Raw genomic sequence first — 24350 nt, 5'->3', positions numbered from 1 at the left:
GAAGTAGCTTCTGACACCTGACCCAGGAAGATCAATGTCACTCCTTTGACTTGATCAATTTTAACTCAGAAGAAGAAAATGCATTATACTGCTGGAAAAATGGAGCTAAGCCCTGTACATCCAGTATTTTCATGCACAAGCTCTAGTTAGGGCTGTGATCTGTCATCACTGTGGTGGGTCATTACCCACAGGTATGGTGTTCCTTCTGTCAATATTTGTTCAAGTCTGCAAATAAGTGGATTACCTGCATGTATATGTCTCTGCGATGGTTTGCATGTTAAATTTGTTGTTATCAGATCACAGAGGGAGTAGCACAAATTCGACTACATTCATTTCAAAGAGCTAAGCTCCTTTGTCACCCTGGTGATTTACCACAGACTTTTCACAGTAATATCATCTCCGGGACAGAGAGAAGATCAAAAGACATAAAATAAATTACAGAGCATGAAAAAATTCTACTTCTTTTAGTTTTCTAGGTATAATATACAATAATGTAGTCAAAAGATTTCTCATCAGAATCAGTTTTAAAGACAAAAATGGCTTTTTGAGTAAACGTGAATTCACTTTAAAAAAAAAACAACTCCAAAGGAAATGAAAAGAGAAAACTTGAGAGAAATTACTTTTTTTCCATTCTCATTTTCATAAACATCTGAAAGGTCAGGAAGAAGAATGTACTGAAGATGTTAATTCGACACCCCCTACACATCGTTATTACATATCTGGTGGAAAGGTGATTTTCCACCATGCTTTCTACTCACTGTATGAATTTTCTTACAGCAGTGGTTCCTACTTTAAAGTGAGCAGAGCTTTAAGGGGAAAGTGTCACAGAGGTGAACAGATGATTACACATTTTTCTATCATGCCTGGAAAACAACCTATAGCACCTACCTTACTAAGCTGTCATGGAAGCCAAGATTGTGTTGAGTCATTAAATCAGGATCTTCCAGTCAATGGGAGAGTTTAGGTTCCTTTGAGATTCCTCGTTCAGTGTTCACCTCCATTTTCAGACAGTAAATGGTGGGGTTTCATGACTTCAAAGGAAATAAGTATTTGCATTCATATCCTAGTCCAAGAATGGTATATTCCACTGATAGAGAGGGAAACTCTATTTGGACTTGGCTGTGAATATTCATTCTTTTGAACCTATAAAGGGGACTTTCAGATACGCTCTCAGTCTAAATGCTTCCTTGAGCAACACCTGCTCTAACTCAGCAGCAAAGCCAAGGAATTTGGCAGTTACAAGGACACTGAAACGCTGCACATGAAACAAGCAGCAGGTTGAGACATGTAAGTTCCAACTGGGTGGTGAAGTCCATTTTTAATGCTACACAGCACTACAGTTAGAGCTACCAGTATTGGGTATTCGGAGAAGCACTTGCATGTGCTTGCACTACATTATGATAGCATTGAATATGAAAAAAAAAAAAAAGAAAAAATTATGTACTTCAGAAATAATCAGGTGAAAGGGATGGAGGAATGGGGGATTTTGCAAGTCTATAAAAGAAAAATAACCATAATTATAACTATAATCTTTACTTCTGTACATTATTTTTACATATTCACTTTTAGTTTTTCTCTGCTTCCTGTTAATATGAAAATAATGTCTTTTGCAAGCCACTTCCATTAGTTTTGTTCCCAAAGGAATTTATTTCAAATTAAACTATATTTCTGCTTCTTTTACCCTTTTTCTTTCCTGTGTCCATATTTTTCCTTTAAAAAAATATGGATTTCTTTTTCTAATTTATTTTAAACCAGGCAACTTTCTGCTTGATATTTTCTCGGCTAATGTCAACTAATTGTTTTCCCTCTTCCTTATAAGTCTCTTTTTCTTTTTATGAGCTTCTGGCTTGCTTTCTTCTGATATACATATACCTATCTCAAGCCCTTTATTGTAACATTTATGGATTTTATATAAGTGTACTCTACTTTCTGTATATCTTTTTTGAGTTCTCTTTAAAGGAAAGTACTTCTCTCTCTACTTTTCCACACACCGCTAAAAATTTTATTGGCCAGATAGAGAATATGAGCTCTACTTTGACACATTAGTGTGTCAAAGGGAAGAGTAAATGAGTTTGGTTTTGTTTTATTAGATATTAAAAATGGTTTACCTGTTTCTTAAAAAAAGTTGACACTTTTTTTCTCTATACCGCATCCCATTATAATTATCTATGAAGTGTCCATGCTGCTATGGCTTCATAACTCTTCTGGTTTTAGCTGTAATTCTAACATGCAAATGGCCAAACAATCAGCTTATTCCCAAAAATCAGGTGAAACAACCATAGCTGGTAGGCAGCATAACTTCTATCTTTTTAGAGATATTTTAGCACATCAGCAAAAACAGTTGTTCAGTGGAGGGCTTACATGCTTCAAGATTTTTTCTGCTTTCTCCCTTCCCACTACTGGTGATGCAGCTATCCTTCCTCCCTGGACGCACACACAAAATCCAAACAGTAGGCCAGATGGGAAGCTGTTATGGGTGAGCACCACAACCTCTAGGACAGAAGGAACCTGTCACTAGATGCTGTGCCAGGTAATAGGCTGAAGTGTTGATTCTGCTCATCTGCACAGCGAGTACAGAAATACAGCCCTGCATCCCTGGGAAGGTAAAACTGTTTTATCCAATAGCTTTGGGCTTTGGATCTGAATTTTGGGAGGAGCTGCTGGCTGGGAGACTCTAATTTTGAGAAATGCAACTGTGAAATCATGGGGACTTCAGACATAGTTAAACTGGAATGTGTTGCATCTGTTGAGGTCTATGCATCTTTTTGTTCCATGGAGCATTACCTGGGGAGGGGTGATTAGTGCAAATTCCAAAGGGATAAACCACTTGCAGAAGCTCAGCTTCCTCCCAGAGATCTGCATATGATCCACCACCTATCTGCATATGCACAGGATTAATAGGAAGAAAAAGACCTGGGCTGACATGGAGCAGGGATTCTTATTTAATCCTAGAACTGATATAATATTATTTCAGAAAGCCACTGAGCAGAACAAGGATCCCATACAGTTAATTGGTGACCTCTGACTGTATCTCTGTATACAGGTGGAGATGAGTTATTTCTTTATGAGCCATTCTTGTAATTACTCTTTACCATCAAAAGGTATTGTCAGAGCTGACTAGTCCCAGAGAACAAGGCCATCGCATCTGAAAGAGCTAAGTGCAAGTGCTGAACCAAAAAGTTAGCTGTGCTAAGACTCTGTTAAGGTAAGAAGTTACTGTCACAAAAATTCTGGACTGGGAGGGGAAATGAGAAGTCATGTTTGGAGATATAGAATCATAGAATCATAGAATCATAGAATCATTGAGGTTGGAAAAGACCTCTAAGATCATCAAGTCCAACCGTCGACCCAACACCACCACCCACTAAACCATGTCCCTAAGCGCCTCATCTACTCGTCTTTTAAATACCTCCAGGGATGGGGACTCAACCAGTTCCCTGGGCAGCCTGTTCCAATGTTTAACCACTCTTCCAGTAAAGAAATTTTTCCTCACATCCAATCTAAACCTCCCCTGGTGCAACTTGAGGCCATTTCCTCTCGTCCTATCGCTTGTTACTTGGGAGAAGAGACCAACACCCACCTCGCTACAACCTCCTTTCAGGTAGTTGTAGAGAGCGATGAGGTCTCCCCTCAGCCTCCTCTTCTCCAGACTAAACAACCCAAGTTCCCTCAGCTGCTCCTCATAAGACTTGTTCTCCAGACCCCTCACCAGCCTCGTTGCCCTTCTCTGGACACGCTCCAGCACCTCAACATCCTTCTTGTAGTGAGGGGCCCAAAACTGAACACAGTATTCGAGGTGCAGCCTTACCACGGCCGAGTACAGGGGCACGATCACTTCCCTAGTCCTGCTGGCCACACTATTTCTGATACAGGCCAGGATGCCATTGGCCTTCTTGGCCGCCTGGGCACACTGCCGACTCATGTTCAGCCGGCTGTCAACCAGCACCCCCAGGTCCTTTTCCGCCAGGCAGCTTTCCAGCCACTCTTCCCCAAGCTTGTACCGCTGCATGGGGTTGTTGTGGCCCAAGTGCAGGACCCGGCACTTGGCCTTGTTGAACCTCATACAGTTGGCCTGGGCCCATCGATCCAGCCTGTCCAGGTCCCTCTGCAGAGCCTTCCTACCCTCGAGCAGATCAACACTCCCGCCCAACTTGGTGTCGTCTGCAAACTTACTGAGGGAGCACTCAATCCCCTCAGCCAGATCATTGATAAAGATATTAAACAAGACCGGCCCCAGTACTGAGCCCTGGGGAACACCGCTCGTGACCGGCCACCAACTGGATGTAACTCCATTCACCACAACTCTCTGGGCCCGGCCGTCCAGCCAGTTTTTGACCCAGCGCAGAGTACACCTGTCTAAGCCGTGAGCCGCCAGCTTCTCTAGGAGAATGCTGTGGGAGACAGTGTCAAAGGCCTTGCTGAAGTCCAGGTAGACCACATCCACAGCCTTTCCCTCATCCGCTAGGCGGGTCACCTGGTCATAGAAGGAGATCAGGCTGGTCAAGCAGGACCTGCCTTTCATGAACCCGTGCTGGCTGGGCCGGATCCCCTGGTTGTCCCGCTCATGCCTTGTGAGCGCCCTCAAGATGAACCGCTCCATCATCTTCCCCGGCACCGAGGTCAGGCTGACAGGCCTGTAGTTCCCCGGATCCTCCTTCCGGCCCTTCTTGTAGATGGGCGTCACATTGGCAAGCCTCCAGTCGTCCGGGACCTCTCCCGTTAACCAGGACCGCTGATAAATGATGGAGAGTGGCTTGGCGAGCACCTCCGCCAGCTCCCTCAGCACTCTCGGGTGGATCCCATCCAGTCCCATAGACTTGTGAGCATCCAGGTGGCGTAGCAGGTCATTGACTGCTTCCTCTTGGATTATGGGGGGTTCATCCTGCTCGCCGTCCCTGTCTTCCAGCTCGGGGGGCCGAGTACCCTGAGGATAACTGGTCTGCCTGTTAAAGACTGAGGCAAAGAAGGCATTGAGTACCTCAGCCTTTTCCTCATCCTCGGTGACAATGTTCCCCCCTGCATCCAATAAGGGATGGAGATTCTCCTTGGCTCTCTTCTTGTCATTAATATATTTGTAAAAGCTTTTTTTGTTGTCTCTAACGACAGCGGCCAGATTGCGTTCTAGCTGGGCTTTTGCCTTTCTCATTTCTTCTCTGCATGACCTAACGAGATCCCTGTACTCTTCTTGAGTCGCCTGCCCCTTCTTCCACAAGCAGTAAACTCTCCTTTTTTTCCTGAGTCCCAGCAAGAGCTCCCCGTTCAGCCAGGCCGGTCGTCTTCCCCGCCTGTTCTTCAAATACCTTGCGATTTGATTTGGGGACCATGAAGAAAGCCAGGGGAAGAGAGGAAAAATATGTGCTAATTCTTGACTGCTACATTCATAATTTATACTACATACTGAGAACTCTAAACATTTTCCTGTGTGCTTTGTTGTGAAATATCTTTTTTTTTAAATGAGAAATATGCCGTGCAACTGGGCTCCAGAAAAGAACACATAAATTTAATATGCAAGGCTTATGCCTAAAAGCAACTAGCTGAATGCTAGTCTCAAGCCAGTAAGAAATGTTGATTGCTAGCCAAAGATCTGTGATTTTGAAATATTTAAAGGCATGTAATTGTGAAGAGCAGGAATAATTTGGAGTAAGACCTGCTTAAATATTAGTAATCCACCAAACTTTAGAAATTAATCATAAACCCTTCCTAACACTAGAACTTTTCCTCCTTTATAGCATAGGAAGGATGGAGTAGGATATCAATAAGGAGAGGAAATTTGGGAAATTATACAAACTAGTGGCTGTAACCACACTAGGAGATCCGCAGACCCTCCTGAATTCCACCACAGACTTATGTGAGGGCAAAGAACAAGATACATGACTGCTCTTTCTCAGTATTCATGTCTATTCAGAGTGTGAGTTGGACTAGGGAGGGACTAAATTTCACTCTACATGTGTGTGGTGTTCAGCATTATGGAGTTCTAACCTGCAGGTCTTTAAAATGATAATTAAAAAAAAAAAAACCCACATACTGTTATCCTTTTTACCTGAACTGAACTCTGTTCTGTTCTAGTTGCTGTTTCAGATTGCCACCCAGCAAGATCCAAGAGCTTTTCAGTAATTTATTCAGAGGTTCTCCAAAAGATTTTCACCTGTTTGCTACAAATCAAAAGCATCACACCAGTAAAACACATGTTCACAACTCTTCAAACAACCTTATGTGGAAAGGCAGCGATTTCATTTTCATTGTAACTTTTGAATCCTTTTTTTTTTCCTGACATCCTAAGTAAATGTTTAAAGACATATCAGTGAATCCCACTACACTTAAAAAACCCTAGCATCTTTTCTGTTATCTCACTTAAATCACATCACATTTCCCACCCCAATATAAAGGCAAGTTTCCAGCCTTTTACATTGCTGCTGCGTTCTCTTTCTTCTTACTCCTTCCAACCCAGTCACTGCTTCCTTCCTCCCTCTCACCTCCTGGCTATCTTCCCCTCAGCCCAACACTATCCCTGCTCCTCTGACTTCCGCAAACTCACTGCAGCGGAAATGCCTGGAAGCCTGGGGTCAACCTCCCTGCCTGCACTGAGAAGACCAAAAGTGTTTATGATGAGATTGTTCTTTGCTCCAAATCTCATTTTTTCTGTTGGCACAGCAAACTTGGTGGGAACTGGTGATCTGTGTGGCACTGTCAAATCTGCTTTTAAGAGCATTATTAAAAAAAAAAAATTTAAAAAAGAAGGTCGTTATCAAGACCATTCTCCACTCTTTGTTGACATGGCTGTTGAAGCAGCAATAAACAGTGGCTATTGGTGTGAGCACTGGTTGAGAGCCTCTTCCATCAGCGCCATGATACAGTGAATACGTCTTGAAGGAGGTACTCATGGATCTCCTCATTCATTGAAGAGCTGTTTCTACAAATGGTACATGTCTTGTCTAGCTCAGGTCTGTCGTAACAGAGAGAGAAAAAAAAGGAGAAACATTAGCTGTGGGTGATTGACTGAACACAAATAACTGGAGGGTAAAGAGGTTTAAAATGCAGCTCATTTCCCTCCTTGACCTAGTCCCAGCCTTAACTGTAACATCTTGGAAGTAAATGTTCAGAGGGGGCAGATGTGTTTTCCTGCAGGGTATTTTCATTTTGCGTGCAGTTTCATGAGTTTCTCCTTTTATGAGCATCTTATGCAATGCCGTGAGCCTGGCAGAATGGGCTGTGGCAGGGTGTTTTGGCTTTTCAGTCTCACACTTGCTCCTTCCAATCAAAGGAATGCCTCCAAGACAACAGGTGTGTAGCGGCTGAACCGATCAGCCGATTTCACACACACATCCCTTTCATCGGACCTGAATAAATATCTGCAGTAATTCTTTGCTAATATTTACTCAAAGACTTGTCCTCTGTGCATATTCCATGGAACAGTTGCACTATACCCTGCTTCCACACCTTCTAGCCTTTGCACTTGTTTTTAACTAAGTCCATTTTCCCATACACTATTACTTGCATGCCATCCACAGCCTGTTTTTCTGTCTATTGTTTTGTTCTTTGGTTGCAAGACCTTTGTGGCAGAGAGAAATATTTTGCCCTGTAATTACACATCTAGCAGAGCAGAGGTTTGGCCTGTGCCGTGGTTTAACCCCAGCCGGCAACTAAGCACCACACAGCTGCTCGCTCACTCCCTCCTGGTGGGATGGGGGAGAGAATCAGAACGGTAAAAGTGAGAAAACTCATGGACTGAGATAAAGACAGTTTAATAGGTAAAGCAAAAGCTGCACATGCAAGCAAAGCAAAACAAGGAATTCATTCATTGCTTCCCATTGGCAGGCAGGTGTTCAGCCATCTCCAGGAAAGCAGGGCTCCATCACGCATAATGGTTACTTGGGAAGACAAATGCCATAACTCCAAACATCCCCCCCTTCCTTCTTCTTCCCCCAGTTTATATGCTGAGTATGACATCATATGGTGTGGAATAATCATTTGGTCAGTTGGGGTCAGCTGTCCCAGCTGTGTTCCCTCCCAACTTCTTGTGCACCCCCAGCCTACTCGCTGGTGGGGTGGTGTGAGAAGCAGAAAAGGCTTGACTCTGTGTAAACAGTGCTCAGCAATAACGAAAACATCCCTGTATTTAGCACAAATCCAAAACATAACCTCATACTATGAAGAAAATTAACTCTATCCCAGCCAAAACCAGCACAGCCTGAGACACACACACACACACACATATATATATATATATATATATATAAGGACAGCAGTTCAGTTTCTTTTTATATGTTCACAACTTCATACCACCTTCCACAGCAACTTACTCAAGACTGGCTGTCGATCACCCAGCTCCTTCTCCTTTTTTCTCAGTTCATTGTTCCTTACTGGGCTGCCTTCTCTCAATTCCCAACACTTCATTTTTACTGCATACATGGTCTGAGCCATTTATTATAAAATAACATACCTTTGCCTGCTGTAAATGTGGAACATGCAAAGCCCAGTCTGTAACCAGAGGTAAGAGAAAAGAGTGTGATCCAGATCCAAACTTTCTCAGGCTTTTGGAAGACGTAAATTATGGTTTCAGTGTTAATGTTTAGGTGTACATCCGAATCACCACAGTGGAGGGCAGAGAATCCTAGTTTAGCATCTCTTTTAAAGGTTAGTTCTAGTGGCTGTGTGCTCCTCTCTTACAGTACATCATGGACCAGACTCATAATTAAATCAACAGAGCTAGATTTAAGTAAGTAGAAGAGGCCTGGTTTACAGTACCCAAGAATTTACCTCCATTAATTTTTGGTAACAGAATAGAAATTTTCCAGCCAGGTGCTTCCAAACAACGGCTGCCTATGACATTTGATGTAAATATTTATTTAAATTACTGTCAATTTTTCAGGTTTTTCGGGACAATTTGTACCAGAACAGTATTACAAGACTGCAGGACTGTCACAGGTGTAGGAATAACACGTTATTCTCATTGGCTTAAATTTAATTTTCATGGATAGACAGCAAAGAATATATACCCTGATAGAATCCTGCTTTAACTTAAATATTTAGAGGGCTTAAGTGTGAGACTGAAGTGTAGCACAACCTTTGTTCTGAAACCTCATTTAAGGGACCAATGTGATCCCCTGCTTAGGGAGGTCACATATTAGAAATACAGGTCTTTTATAGCTAGTTGTTCACATCCACTGCATTTGGGATAAAGGAAAGAATTCCTATCCATCCTAAAGCATTATATCTTCTTTGAGTGGTTTAAAATTGTCTATACACTAATATAATAATCATTCCTCTCTGTAGAGTAGGCTAAACACAAACCTAGTTCTGTGTTTGTAAACCAAAGTCAGTGGATTTATACCCATTTATAAAAATTTGAGCTGACCAATAGTTACTCCACCAGGTCTAACTTGCAAGTTTAACTGAACTTTACCTCAAGTCTTAGTTTTTCCTTTTTCAGTCTTTCCAAAGGACTCATCTAAGTTATAAATATCTTTATCCTATTTTTAAGTATTACATTATTACACAATTAAAAACCAAATTAAATATTGCTGTCAGGATTTCCTCTAAGTCACTCTCTGTAAAAATTCAGCAATGGTCTCAGAGATGACAGCTTTTCAAAGGTTACTGTCTCTTGCTTTGCTGGCTGCAGAGCTACTGCAATGGTCAGATACCTCTGGAAGGCTGGTTATCAAAGGGGATATTAAATGAGCTCAGCAAATGTCACAGGAAAAAATTTCACAAAGGAGCCAGAGGGTCTAAGCTGGCAGAAAAAGGCAGTGTTAGCTGGTCCAGGACACTGCCTTCCTTGTTTCAGCTAGTTAAGGGTCAATAATGAAACAGCAGATGAAAACAGAAACCTTAAGAGTTCTGCAAAAAAACCCTACTTCCATCCCACCATTTATGTGAAAAATTGCATTTCTATGCAATGCATTTCTATGCTTTCATATGAAAACAGCATTTCTTTAAGGTTTTGTGTATTCCCTTCATCTTATTTGAGACCAAGATGATTTTCTTCTCCTCCAGCAAGAGATCTGCATGACTGATGTGCCTTCAGGCAGCCTTTCTTGTTGCCTCGCTCTTTGGGAGACTAGAGTTCTCCTTCCAATCTTTTGCACTACTGGTTGCTACCTGCAGCAAGAGACCGAGGTGTCTTGCCACAAACACTAAGTATTGCAGCATCTGTGTCCTTAATTGAGTGGAGAGATGCAGCACTTGCAGGCAATTCACCTTTTGCCTTGGAAATCTCTGCTGGGCTCCTCTGCTTCTTTTGAGTTGGATCTTACTGGTGAATCCTGTTTCCCTCTCAAACAGCATTAAATGTGACTCTCCTATATAATCCCAAGATGACATTATAGTGTGCAAAGCACCACTTCCACCCATTTTCCCGATGTAAGAATCATGTTAGAAATGGAACCTAAAATTTTTTCCATGATAAGGAAGGTGTTATTTTCTGTACTTACCAAAAGCCACTTCCCAGCTGTCACCTTGAACAAATATGGAAACTTAATCAAATAAGGAAATGTAAACAAATAAAAGTAGACAAATATCCTATAACTCCCAAAGATGGCAGATACAAATAGGTGATCTGGAAGCTGTTAATTGAAACAAATAATTGTCAGAATAAACACATTTAGCCACAACCATCGATCATTAAGTTTATGTGAATGCAGAATTTCCTCTTTAAGTGGTATTTGAAAATTAAATTAATTATGGTGAGAAGAGTCAAAACCTTTCTCCTCATTTTCTGACCCTACCAACTAGAAAAATGGCCTTTTTCCCCTTTGTGCCACAAAAGGAGTTGGTTTCATCCAAACTGCCCAGTTCCAACTCCCTCAGCATCATCACTCTATTCTCACACAAGCTTTGCTCCTTGAATCCCTACTTCACTCCTTGCCAGTACAGAAAAGCAGCTAAAGACAGAGTCTGCCTTCCCCCAGTTGCAGACAGTCTTGCTGCCTCCCTGTAGCCCTGCTAGGAAACATAGTCAGGACTCATGAGCCAAATCTCTGCCAAACAAGTGGAAATGGGACTTGAAACAAGGCTTGATTTGGACCGAATTTCACTGGGACAGCACCAGAGTGTTTTCCGAATTTAAAGTACTAATTTTCCAAGGAATGAAAATGCGCAATCTTGTCAACAGGAAGTTGCACACTGCAGGTAGTCATATTCTCAAACAGCCAAGCAAACAATTGGGAGTCACAGGATAATTACACAGATGTTTGATAAAATTATTTACAAGGACTATAGGGTCAATATATTTCATTACTTCAACTGTAGATTTTACTACAGATGAAGACAGAATATACTTCACAATCTGGTGTTTAACCTGACCATGTGTTTTGGTTCAAAATAGAGTTAAATTTCCTGACTGAAATGTGCTGATTTGCAATTGAATGTAATTATGGAAAGAACCTGGGGCACGTGCAGTGGCAAGACAGATTTTCCAAGGACTCTATCTCCTGCTGTTGCTGCACCATAGCTATCAACCAGAACATTTCAGGTGTGTTGCTCCCTGTTTAGTCAGTGAAGAATGAAGCTCATGCTGATGTTTAGGGTCATTTCCAAGGACCTGCAACAGATACAGTAACATTTGTCTCTTCTATTGTGTAAAAGATGCTGTCTGACACCCCCAGAAGCCGTATGTAAACTGGCATGCTTAGCATATATGCTGAGTGTGGTATTCAGCTCAGTATACTTAAACTCCTTATTGCTCCACAACACCCACCAGGAATAAATGATTCTTCTATTTACATTAGATTGACCAGGAGACCCCTTCAGGTAAAATTGCAATTTTGTTTTTTGCAGTCATTGCAGAAAAAACAGATTTAACCTTGTAGTGCTTGACATGTGAAATTTTGGCTGAACAAGAATTCCAAATTTGAGACCTGTATGGTTATGGGCTGTATGGTTACTATTCAAGAGAAAGCTTGATATTTACCTGGGATAAAATGAAGTGGGAGTTCTGTACTTTGTTCTTACTGAACATGAGAAATTCTCTTTCAGATACCTGTCTGCACAACACAGCTTAGTATTAAACATACATTTCTGGGTGGAAACCAACCAACAAATGGTATTTGCTATTGTTCTTGTTCTCCTAGATAATGGTTTGAATAGGCTAGTCTTTATTTTCACAGATGCTTGGCTCAAAGTTGTTCATTTAGTGTTTTGGCATCAGAGAGAACAACTTTTTGGCAGTGCTGTGCATTGTCTATGGCTGTGTACTTGCTAAATATTTTGTTTAAAAATACTGTTATGATAAGAATCTGCTCTTCACTCCAATAGAAAATACTGACATATTCAAACAGCACAGATTTTGCACTAATAACTAACAGAATGGGAAATTGCTAAGACAGGAATTCTATAAATTAACAATTTATTAAAATAGTATAGCAAATTATTAGTATATATTATACTAATATCACAAATCATTCTAGTTCTTTGTATGAACATGTAAATTCGTATCTGTTCTGGACATAGTTCCATTCAGTGTTTCATTCATGATTTGGATAATGGCATTTCTTGATGATACCAAACTTGGATGGGCAACAAGTAATCTGGAAAAAAGAATTGGCATCAAAATTAGCCAGATAAACTGGAAAAATATCTAAAATTAAGACCAGAACATAAAAACTGATTGAGCAGTTGATTTTGGGTTGGCAAAAGGAATTTAGGAATTGCAGAGGGAATTAGGTGCCAAAAGCCAGCCAGGGAAGTGGCATACAGTTTGCTATAATTTCCAGTTAGCACGTTAGTAAAATAACATCATATTACTTCCATTCAGTTATTCTCTGTCTACCGTTGATTGAGTTTGAAACTTTTATGCTTCCAGAGCACTGCCACACAATCTTATGTATGCAAGTTGCCAGGAATTTATACTGCAGCTTCATCCTTATTAGAGAAATTCTCAAATCAGACTTCAATCTGTAACTACCAGTGGTTCTTACAATGATTACATTTCCTGCTAGCAATAGTAGAACGTCAGGAATCACCATCAGACTTATGGCTATCCTCAAATAAAGAAGTCAAGGATATACTAATGAGACCCAAACTGTTGGGGACATGAGGAGCAACTGCCAGTAAGCTGTATAGCTGCATAACTCTCTACATTATTAATTGTAAGGGTAAACCTTCTCTTTAAGTTCGAAGATGTTACTTGCAGGTTATGGTAGTGACACATGAAGGAAGAAGGCTGTTCATAACACCTTCAGTTCAGCTCAGCCCCTCTCAATTGCATTTCAGAAGGTGGTCTTTTAGCTCACCTTAACCAGTGTTGCAATACATTCAAGAAACAGTGTACTGTAAGCAAATCTCTTTCGTGATTGTGGCCAGAGCTTAAGATGCAACATTACCATTCTACAAGATACTACTAACAACTATCATTCCTTCCACTTTTCCTCCTTTATGTCCCAAAATTCCCATGAGAGGGACACAAAAAAATTCTCTGCACGCCTGCCGGGGTACATTTTGTGGCAGCACTTCCATCAAGGGTAGTTTTATTCTTTGTGGTTATTGGAATGAAGAGAAAAACCAATGCAGAGGAGATCTTTATCTGGACCTGTTTCTCCAATACTGTGTATCACACCATTTCTTCCCTGGTTTGAATAGGTGTACGTCAAGAAGGCTGCCAACAAAAGCATTGTTTCAGAATTCCAGTATTTCAACAAATACTGTTTTTATAGTATGAAATATGGCTCTGAGTTTTAAGTGCCTTGTTTTTAGGGAATGGCAAAGGGAAGAGTGATTGAACTTGTGCACCACCACTTAAAATCATCATCAATGCCATCTGGCCTCCACCATGTCTTAGAACTTAACCTGCCATCCTGTGTTATTAAATACTGAGCTTTGTTATAAACTGCCCTAGACAGTGGCTAGGCTTGTTGTGTATTTAAGATTTTAATGGGATTTGTCCTGGCTAATCTTATATGTTGGAACTGTACAGTGTAAAACAGTCATTGCTCTTTACACAGGGAAAGTGTCCTTAGACCCATTTATTTACCTGTTCATTTACAATTCTGGCTCTGACCAGTTTCTCAGGCATTTCTACCCTATTCCTTTATTTACCAAGGTGGGAACCAGCACAAATCACCATCCCTTCAATGCCTCTGATTTTTAAACTTCTAAGCTAGAAGCCAACTGTGCATATCTATTTTTACTTACCACTCAAAAACCCCTACCTTTTACCGTTTAGAAGTTAAAAAGACTCATATTCCAAGCCCATGGAATTTTCCCCTAGCTTCTCTAGTGGAAAACTAGATTGTCAAAGTAGATTGCTTATCAAGGTGGATCATCTCCCAGGACCACTAAATTTAATGGATTGCACAACACAGAGATAATCATTACTTCCTGTAGACTTGAGGGCAAGCTGAGCAAAGGTTTTGCTTTTGGCTTTGAGAACAGCATAGTAAGTTTTGTGAATATCTGCAAAGGAATCCTTCAGTGGACAAAGTTTAATCAAATTATCAGAAGATTTTATAGGTCAGATACACTGAAACCTGTTTCTACTGCCTAAGAATCTAGGCTATTATAATGTGGCATGAGAGAAAATGTACAAAATTTGCATTATGAACTCTTAGTAATACTTATAAGTTCAGCTTGGAACCACTAGAGGGGAAAGAGATTGCAGTAAGAAAACATCTTGTATTTCCTCAGATAGCTTAATCAGTGTAAATAAAATGAATTCATGTGAGCCATGACAAGCTGGTTCAAATGGGGGTCTAGCTTGATGGAGCTTCAAGCCATAACATGCATAAATTGCTCAGGAATTACTAAGCGTTATACAAATTGTAAGACAAAACACAAAATCATTTAAGCCTTTAGATACGCAGCAGTTACAGCAAAGTTGAAATACACCACAAAGTCTAAAAGAGTATGCTGAAGTGACCATTGTACACATTGTACACATTGGCCAATGTGGTCAAAACAATTCTGGTCACATGCAACCCAAACAATTCCTAACATGGTGAATGGCTTCTCTCACTTTTTTCACCTACAGGGAGTATTTTGTCTTGATCTGATCCACCTTCACTTGGTGTGGGATAAAAATGGACTGAGTTCCTGGGAACTGAAACTCTCCATGAAAAACAAGGCAGTCAAACCTATTTTAGCCAAATTTTAATATCAATCTTTCGGCAAACTGATTTAGTGCTCAGCTGGGCAATGCTTCAGCTGCTGATGTATGTATGCTTCCTCCCCTCAACTCTTCCCTTAGAAAAATAAGACTGTCATTTAGCAATGTTGAGTATATAACAACTAGAACAGCTTATCAACAGATGCAGACAATTCTTTGTCATTGGGAATCTCTGAGCCAAGAGGGGATGTTTGCCTAAATAATTTGCCCTGAATCAAATGTAAATTGGTATGCTACATGAAAAAAGTACAGCATAAAAAGTGTATGAGAGTGTAGTCTGGGTTATAGAGGAGGTCTGATTCAACAAAAATGATCACAATGATCTCTGATGGCTTTAAATCTTTGAGTCTTGAAATGTACTAGAAGTTGCTTGGAATATCATTGAAAGAGCATGGAACTGACATGCATGTTTACTTCTGCACAGCTCAACTGAGTTATGCTGAACTACTTTGAAAGTACAGCAGCATAAGAAACTTGAGTTTCCTGGAGTCTTGAATTCAGTCCAAAACCTGTAAGAAAAGAAAGTGCTCTCCACCTGTTTGCAAGAATGATTCAGAGAAAACAAATGAGCATACAAAGGAGTTCCAAAACTGCAGGATCCACACCATAAAAGCAAACTTACTTTTCCTGTTTCTCTTCTTGTTGGACAGAAATAGAAAATGGAGATGGACAGCCTTCTGGATTGTGCTTGTTTCAGAAAGCTTAAGAGCTCACTGCCTGTCATGAAACATATGTCAAATTTTTCTATTTCTTTCTAAGGATTGTAGTAGACTAATTTATTTGTTCCTTCTTGTAAAGACAGAAAAAATGTCTCCTCATTTCATGACAACATTTTCTCTATCAAAAATGTTACTGCATTGATAAGGCTAATAATGGAAGACAACCCTTTGTGTCAATATTAATCTGAGATAAACTTCAATAAGAAGCCCTGCTCCACTTTCAATTTCCAAAAAAGTCAGCCTTTATATGTTTTGCAGCCATTTCCATGAACATGTAATTAATTCTACAATGGACAGGCTTTCTTCAGATCTCTTCGACATCCACTGCATAGAGCTTGCAAGATTGTCAGTTCAGATCTGCATTTGATGCATACATTATTGCATATCTTATTTGCTCTAATGCAGTGTTTTCTATCTGTAGTGCCCAAAACACTTTCCAGAAACAGTAACAACATTCCTATTTTATTAAAAGGGGAACGGATAACAGTGTTGAGCTTAGAGTCAACAGTCAAAAGCTTGCTCTCCACAAAATCACTTGAACTTATTTAACAACAGGGCTTAGTGCTCTCACCAATAAGCAGGATCTACTACTATTTCAGTCACGAAATTGAAACATACAGAAATAATATATTGAGCCAATAAGTTAAATACACTCTAGCACAAATCACTCTTGTTCTATCACATACCATATTCTCAAAAGAAGGAAAAAAAGTTCTGAAGACACATGAAGAACTGACAGAGGGGTGTTTCTCTAAAGCTAGTTGCAGGGCAATATAAACAAGAGATAAATATGTTTTGTTGTATCATACAAAAGGAATCATAATTCTTCTACACTGTACCTCTATAATGGCTTCAGCCCACAAGCATGTATCAGAACTAACCACACACAGAGTAAGTCTTAAGATAACATAATGTAGGACAAAAGTATCAGGAAGATAACATTTGACAAAAAAAATTCCACATATTCCACCTTACCACAATGTCCACTGTATCAAGAGACAGATGAGATACAGAAGAAGATAAAGTGTTTGAAAACCTGGAGAAGCAAATGAAAAGGTAAATCTATCCTCTAGAAATTAAGTACTTGAATAACATTTTTATTATGAAAACTAGGTGAATTTGACACTGTCCAGGGAATCTAGAAATATAATTATTTTAATTTCTAGGGTGACTATAAACAGTTTATAATTTAGTCTTACTTTCCTAATCAGCAGCTCACCAACATCTGCTTCAGATCTGAAGTCTATGTGGGATTCTCTCTGTTCACTTTATTACTAATAATGCAGACTCTGCCTTCATTCAGTCAGAAATATTGTTAGCACTCAAAGGAGCGGCAGAGTTAGAAGATGTACTCTGTCAAAATTAGACATACTCTGTCAAAATTAGACAATGGCTACAGCAATCACTACCAGCTTACAACATCATACTCCTACTGAAGACTGTCTGACAGTCGAACTGCCATTGATAAAGTTTGCTTAATTATGACAATAGAAAGAAGCAGAATCATCTTCTACTCATCCATAACTCTGGCAGTCATTTCAGGTCAGGGGAAGAAATCTCAGTCAATACAGTTCTTATGTACAAAACATGAACATCAGTTTCCAGTCACTTGCAGCAACGGATCAAAACAGATAAGGACTGTCATAGTTTTCAGATCAATAAAGCCCAAACCTGACTATAAAAGAGGTCAACAGACAATTCATCCACTGACATATTGAATGTTCAATACAGTACAGGTCTAGCTGCTCAAGTTTGACAGCATTCTTGTTTTATATCATACTTTGGCATTCCAAAATGATAAGGAGGCTGACAGCTCAGCTAGCAAACCATGCAGACAAATTAGTCACCTCCATGATGCATATTTAGAGAATATATCTAAAAAACATGGTCTATGATAACTTACAACATTGAGCACAGAGAAATGAGAGTTTCTTATGAGAAGTTTTCCTCTACCCACTCAGACTCAACGAGGAAGGATTACTTATGTGAGTAATGAGTGCAGGCTACCTGAAGTCATAATGTGCCATCTTTGTGCGTATGCAGTATTACACAATCTCTTAAGTATATGATTGGATCCTGCTGTTCTCCACTGGGTTTCTATTTCACTGGGTGCACATCAAGCATCTGCTGTAGGGAGGGTGAACCCGGATTCAGGGTTGAATGAGAGCATGTTGTGAGCGTGATGATTGTCCACAGTCCTCTCTCTCATTGCCTGGAGAATTTGGCTGTTGCAGAGTGAATGTGGCACACAGATGTCATCATGTTGAAATGGATTCAATTTCTCCCTAAATTTGAATAGTTCTTTTTCAATGCTGCGCATATCTGTTTAAACTGCAATTTTCAGTCAGTGATTTGTTTTCTTCTAGATGCTGTGCTGGACACTCCAGCATCTCAGCTGCAGAACTGTGGGATCTTCACAGTTCTACCTGAAGTCTACACTCTAAACATGCACACTACCAAAATAAAGCTCAGTACTTTAAAAAAAATCAATCCTAGGAGTGTTAGACTGTTCACCCAAAATTAATGGATACCCATAACTTTTCTATGCCTCATCTAGAAATATGTAAAACAAAGATAATAAACCCCAAGTATTTCCAAACATATTTTCAAAAGCAATACATTACTATTGATGAACTTCTCTGGTACTCCAGTGATGGGCACCACAGAAAAGTAACTGAGGAAATTGATGAGTCTATATTCAGAGTAAGGTTTGAATAACACATTAACAAAGTGTTAGGACACATAGTTAAAAATAATTGAACAAATGACTGAAGAGATACTCATTAGCTAAGCTCTGTCTAAAAAAAGCAAGAACCCTCTAAGAAACATATTTCACTCATGTAATTTAAAACTGTCTCATGAAACTGCACTGTTGGTCTTAACACCAATATCTCCCGGTGTTTTAACCTTGCAAACTTAATAATATTTTATAAAAATAAATTGAAGCTTTGCATAAAATTTACTAAACTAAAAATACAACAATGGATGAAGACAATGTTAATATAAAGCATCATACCAATAACCACATGAGTGAACATCAGGATTGTCTTCAAAGTGCTTATGGTCCTGATCTCTGCTACTGCAATAAGGTCTTGCAGAACTGGTGGCGATCCTTTGATGCTTACAAACCTTATCCAAATTTCCAAGTGAAAGTAATCTGTGGCCAATTTGTACCTCCCTGTATTTTGACCAACATCTTTTATTAGTTTAAGTCTTTCTGCTGTACTATTATCTAAGTTTGTAAACTGAAATGCTAAATATAGCAAAGGAACTTTTTAAAGTTATTTTACAATAGAGATTCAACACACAGACACACAGACACACATACCCCCCATGCAATATGTTCTCCCCTCAAGGAGGATGACATAACAGAAACTTTAATTATTAAAAGGAATGGCAATATTTGAATTGAAATACTAAAGAGGTCTCTGCTAACTTTTATACCACAGCTATAAATTTAATTAATTTCTCAGAGTCTTGAATCATACATGGACTAAAGGATTTTGTTTCCTTCTCCATGTTTGTCTTTGTTTACATGCATTTGATTATATCTTCTATGCACTTTTTGGATAAAGAAAGTCTGCTACAGATTTAAACTAAGGGTATATTTGCAAGGGTCCAGTGGAGGAAGAACCATATGACTTCTATTAATAATAGGACTTCTGACAAAACTTGCTAGTGGTAATAATATATATATCCACTTCTTACATAGTCTGTTGTATATTTTATTACAAACATATCTGAGTGTCATTCAGCAGAATTATGTCCACCAGAGTATTCTAACATGTAGACTTTCTAGAGGTTGTACATCACTAATAGGTCCCTTTGAGGATTTAGATATACTGCTCAGCTCAGCACTCCATTTCACTCACTTTTTTACTAGTTGTACCATTTATTTCTCTGAGCCTGCAAACACTTACCAGTTGCTTCTAAAGACTGATTTTTTATTTTGTGGCACTACGGCACTACATAACAGAGTCTAGATTTCAGCCGGCTTTAGGCAGTGCTGCTATGACCATATGGCACAGTATAGCCCTGGGTAGAGATGTCAGCTCAGATCCCAAACACAGTGTTGCAGTGTCAGTGCCTCAGAGAAAGACAAATTCTCTTAGCTGTAACTTCATATCAATGTAGTGACACCATTTCCTATTATAAATTTACCTTGGCTGCTGCTAGCAGAGGGATCTCTGCAACATGCACCACTGCACAATGTAAATATGTCCTCAAGTATGTGTGTGTACATCAATTTTTTAGTCTATAATACCAATTGCAAATATTAGTATGCACAGTTGTGGTGTCTGTGTTTACAAGCTATAAAGAGGCTTAAGTGTTTATCCCCTTTACACACAGAGATATCCTGGACGTGTTCAGACAACATGGAAACCTTACTCTGGCCCCTATATTCATGTTCCTCATGGTACAGGATGCACATCATTTTTTCCGCAGAACCTTCTCTTACTCAGAGCATTGCAAGGATCTTTCTGGTAAAATTGTCTTTAAGATTTCCTGCTTTGTTTGTTTATTTGTTTGTTTGTTGCAGAACTTAAATTTAAAGTGTCTGAATGAGGGAAACGCTGAAAAGAGCAAGGACAGTACCGCCAAGCTGCTTGAGTGCCACAAAGTTCATTTGTGGTGTCAGTTAAAAGATTTATATCAAATTATAATTGCAGGTTTTGACTGTGCATTCTTCATTTTCTGGACAATCAGCTTGAAACACTGAGACTGAACGTGCAGAAGTGCTGAGCATTCAGTTACTGCTGAAACCAATGGGAGCCATACTCTGAACATATAGCATTGTATGTAACACCAAATACTCTGGAAAAAACCCCAGATCCCAGGTTGTCTTCAAGTGGGTATGTCAAGAAGAAGATAAAGGACACTGGAGGAAGAAGAGGAAGAGAAGAATGCAGAGCAGCATTGATTGCAGGTAGATCTGAAGCAAAGAAACAGTAATGATACAGATGGCAGAAGCAGCCAGTCATGAGAAGGGTTATTCTGTATGCAAAAATCCTGGGAATGACAACCTGAAATTTGGCACTGGAGTTGCAGAAAAGGTGTGAAGGAAGGCATGGGCTAAAAGAATGCTGTTCAACCTCTGAATGTTTTATTACAGGGAAAACACCTCATACCAGTGCAGGGTTACTCTGGGAACTTGTGGTAATCTCACATTATTGTGCTAATACTAATGCTATTGTCTACTTGACCCAGTCCACACCAGTCATGACTTTTCAGGTCTTTCCCAGGAAAAGGAGCTTAGTTCATATAAGAGCATGGGTATATTTGACATGCAATACTTATAGAATAAGGTTTCTTTGCTAACTTTGTGTAGGTGGCATATCTTAATACAGGACTCCAAGATGTTCTGTATCTGAATTTCTTCCCAAAGGAAAACTGTTAAATAAAATAAGAGATACCATACTCAATATATTTTACTTCCTAGTCATATTGGTATAAACTAGCCTCTTAATGTTGCAGCTAGACAGCTTCCAATGCCTGACTTAACTTGTTATGAGTTGCTTGGGTTCTTCTAAATAGCACTGCAACCTTTGAAATGAACAGATAATAGAAATAAAACCAGAAATAGATCCTAATCATATTACACATTACCTGTTTAACAGTAAAGCATAGAGGCCGCAATGGGGATCAAAGCATTATGTACTTGGTCCTCTACAATGTACACACTAAAAGGCAGCAGGAGAACTACTCATGTTAATGAAACAGGGTTTCAAATCTCAGGTTTTAATGTGATTTGGTTTTCAGTCAATGAGTTTTATCTAAGCATTTGGAAGTAAAGGAATGGATCCATGGCACCATGTTTGACTAAGATCTAGTAAAGGACATAAAAGGAGTTGTATTCCTATTTTAGTCTTTAACTATAGCTTTACTTTAGATAGACTATATCGTACCATACTATAAAATACCTACTGCAACTGTTTGAAATGTAGTTCATCTTCACATAATTAAGAGAACACCTATAATGTTAATGAACAACTTTTGAGTAGAAACTGATCAGTTGCCTCACTTTTCCATAGAAACTTTCAGACCAAAACCATGGGTTTGAATTTGCACAGATCAAAAATTAGGGACAATCAGAATGGTACTTCAGCTGAACACAAAGCCTAATGTGCCAGCACCAATTCTGAAGCTTAAACTCAGCCTCAGAAGTGGGCAAATGACCAGCCAGAGAAAAGCCCAGCAGACAGATCCTTATTAACTTGCATTTTAGCGCTGGCACAGAGGAAGTATCATAGTTTCTGTCAATTACAAATGTTTTGGTCCTTCCCTCAAAATGAAGCTACTCCAATATAGCACTAGGTGGACTAGACACCTTCTGCATGTCTCTATGAGTCCATCATTCTAGCTCTTAGAAATATAAATTGAGGCACTGATTTCAATCGTTACTGCACCCAAAAGTTAACCAAATTTGCTATGACATTTTATTTGCATTCTACAGAGAGGATGTATGAAAATAAGATGCAATGGTCTCATTTTTTCTTATGAAGAACCAGATTCAGAAATCATGAGTAAGGTGTGTGAATAACATCATCACCATGGAGCATTTGATCATGTAGGATTAAAAAGAATGGATCTGAAAATTCTAACAACTCTTTTACTGAAATGTTTCATTCAATTTAATATTGCAGAGGCAGAGAGTAGGAATACGATCCCATGAAAAAGAAGAAGCTATAGAAAGAAGTGTCAGGGTTTTCAGATCAAATGCAATGTCAGAATTTTTTATCTTTTCTGTTAAAAAAAAAAAAAATATGTACAACAATAAATTTTTCTAATATATTAATATTTCTGCTTATGCAGTCAACTGTACACTGATTTGATCATAAACAGTTACACAAATCTGGACATGTTACTCCAAGCCAATCTTAAAAAATACTCTCCCATGTCACCTGGTAGGTCTATTGAGTGAATGGAGGTGAAATACAATTTGAAGAGGAATTATTTCTTTGAATAATTAGTAATACTGCTAAATTAATTTATCATAAATATTTGGAAATTATTTTTGCAAGTCTCATATTTTGACACATTTTATAATAATTTCTGAAAAGAATCAGCACAAGATAATGGAAGTTAACATGGCAAGAGGATTAATCAGTGAAGTAACCACTTAGGACTATAAGGATAACGTGATCCATGACATATGAGAGATTTGAAACTTTCAGCCAAAAATGCAGACATAGGGAACCACTTTTGATGGTGCCTATTAAAGCTCAGTCAAAGGGGTTAAATTTAACTGTAAACCAGTTTCAGCCTAATTTGTGATGGCCATACAAAGGGAAACATCAGTAGTGACTAAACTGGGAGCTCTGAGAGGTCATAGTACTTCTCTGAACATGCAGGAAATGTTAACCTGTGTATATAAAACAACAGCATGGCAACTGTTGATATGAGTTGATTTTTCAGTGGTAAGCAATGTAGTGATTCATAAAGCATATTTTTCTTCTCACCAACAGAATCACTTAATAAGCTTATGTGTGTTACCCAGCTGAGTTTACCATACTATTTCATTATTACTTTAATTATGCACCAGTTATATCCATTAAAATTTTTCATTTTTAGATCTTCACCCTGGAACTTTGATAATAACTGTTAGAGGTGATAACATTTCCCTTAAATTTTCACTGCATGTATTTCTGTATATACAAGTATCTTGTAGTCATCTTGTTTTCCTCATTTAAATAATACTAAGGTAAATTCTACAGACTTACAGGTCAATGAAGTTGCCAGAGGTATAACTCATGACTGAAATCGACCAATTCTTTTCCTCAACACTTCCAATTTTATTTAGTTATGTCACTTTTATTTAAATATTAATAACCAGTTGTACTTTTAAAATATTGAAGAAAGACAGCATCTTTTCTTGCTTCAGTTTACTGCTTAGGGAAAAAAATATGCCTTTTATTTCTCTCTTAATGTTGAAGTTACTTCCTCAAATATAACTGCTCCAACAGAGAGAATACATATTATTTTTCAGGAAAATATCATAGAAAATCGTGTTTGAAGGAGTCTCAAATGGCCATTTAATCTATTCCCCTGCCCCAGGGCACTACCAACAACACTTACACCATTCTCAGGTAGGTGTTTTTCTTGGGCAACATATATGAGTACTTCACTATTCTTGCAAAAAGAAATTTTCTCTCTAATGTCTAACCTAAACTTCATTCGCAGTTTTAAACCTAATTACATCTTGTCCTCTTGCCAGAGAATATGGAGACCATCCCAGTACCACCTTCTTTGCAGGAACTGTTTGATCCCATGTGGGGTTATGGGATCCGTTCTCCTACTCAAAGACTGTGTTTCTCTACACCCCACGGTAAAACACTATAAAAGGTTAATTCACCAAAGTAATATAGCTGTAAATAAGTGTATTAACATATTCACAAAACATTGTTCACTCTCTCATTGTTCCTAAGATAAGGAACATTCCAAAGGACATTCTTGCAAATCAGTCTTTTTGTGTCTCTAGGAACAGCAATCATCAAGAAAATCTATATGTTTTTATTGTAGGTAGAATCAGT

Source organism: Aptenodytes patagonicus, chromosome 7 (assembly GCF_965638725.1).
Source record: "Aptenodytes patagonicus chromosome 7, bAptPat1.pri.cur, whole genome shotgun sequence".
NCBI classification, from domain to species: Eukaryota; Metazoa; Chordata; class Aves; order Sphenisciformes; family Spheniscidae; genus Aptenodytes; species Aptenodytes patagonicus.
Note: the sequence above shows the minus strand (reverse complement) of the source record.